We start from the raw sequence: 1,349 nt of genomic DNA, 5'->3' as shown, positions 1-1,349 counted from the left end.
GCGGGGTCCTTCGGACTCGGATTCGCTTCTCTACCCGGACACCGGCCGAGATCTTGCAGGTCCCTTACTACCCACAAGCGGTGTGTGTGGATACCTGCAGGGAGCGGACTCGGACAGCCATCCGATGCCGTACGAGCTTCGCGAGATATGCTCTACGCTATGGGATAGCCGCCGATGCTTCACACCGTGGACTAGCGGATGGATGACGGGTTCTGCACGTATTATCGGTCGCATAGTCGGCCGAAACATCATGCCGAAAGCCGGACACCACCATCGGGTCACGGTGATGGAGGCCTTGGTCATTTACCGCATCTACATGGGCTTCGAGATCGATCTTTCCTACATCATTCAGCAGGTCATGCTTGGACTTAGTTCTGCGGCCTAGCATGCGGAACCTTTGCTATGGGAGGCTTCGACTTTGATCTTCGGGCATTTCGGGGTGAGTTTCGAGGATACTCCGATGGACACTAGATCACGGGGATACCCCATTGGGACTCGGACCATTCGACGGATGAGACTACATCGGTTAGAGAGATCTCCTGGTCCGAGAGGGTGAGGATGATGATGAATCGAGAGGATGAGGATGAGGGATCGGAGGATGGAGGAGAGGATATCGGTCCCGATAGTGATGATCAGGCCGGAGATGATACTGAGATATGCGCGAGGCTGAGCTCCGTGCATCACGAGTTTCCTTCATCACACTTCGAGGCGGGTGGCCCTTCACATGCGGTTCCGGAGACTTCAGATCTTGGTGCACGAGATGAGATCGATGACTTCCATGCTAGAGAGGATGGAGGTCGGACAGGAGCAGATGTACGAGAGGATGGAGTCTCGACGGAGACGAGATAGAGCATCGGGTGACTCGGCTAGCGAGAGGAGTTCGAGCATACGAGAGATCGAGTAGATAACCTAGATAGACTATACTTAGGATTTTCCATTTATGCATTTCAGATGTAATCATTGTAAAAACTTTTGAAATTAATGAAGTTCATTTTGTTTCTCTTTAATTATTGTATGTTATGCACTTTTCTTTTCCTTGCATTAGTGACATTTGTTCAAGTATAATTATGGTATGTTATTCGAAATGTTCTGTTATGCCTCAAAGTTCAAGTTTCTAATTCGGTGTTCTATTATTCACTTCTAAGAGTAGAAGAGTCATTTCGGATCAATGACTCGGGAATGTTCAGTTGTTGTCTTTTGTGGTTAGGATCTCCTCGAACCTTGGGCTCCGATACCAATCATCACGCCCTCCCGGCCCGGTACCCTATCCGGCATACCCGAGAGTGTGATCCACAGCCCGAAGATCGGGTATCGAGTGATCAACCTCCCACATAAACAATAACATAATC

Source organism: Hakea prostrata, unplaced genomic scaffold (genome assembly GCF_041222555.1).
Source record: "Hakea prostrata isolate BN-2017 unplaced genomic scaffold, UWA_Hpros_2 contig_55, whole genome shotgun sequence".
In the NCBI taxonomy this organism is placed as follows: domain Eukaryota; kingdom Viridiplantae; phylum Streptophyta; class Magnoliopsida; order Proteales; family Proteaceae; genus Hakea; species Hakea prostrata.
Note: the sequence above shows the minus strand (reverse complement) of the source record.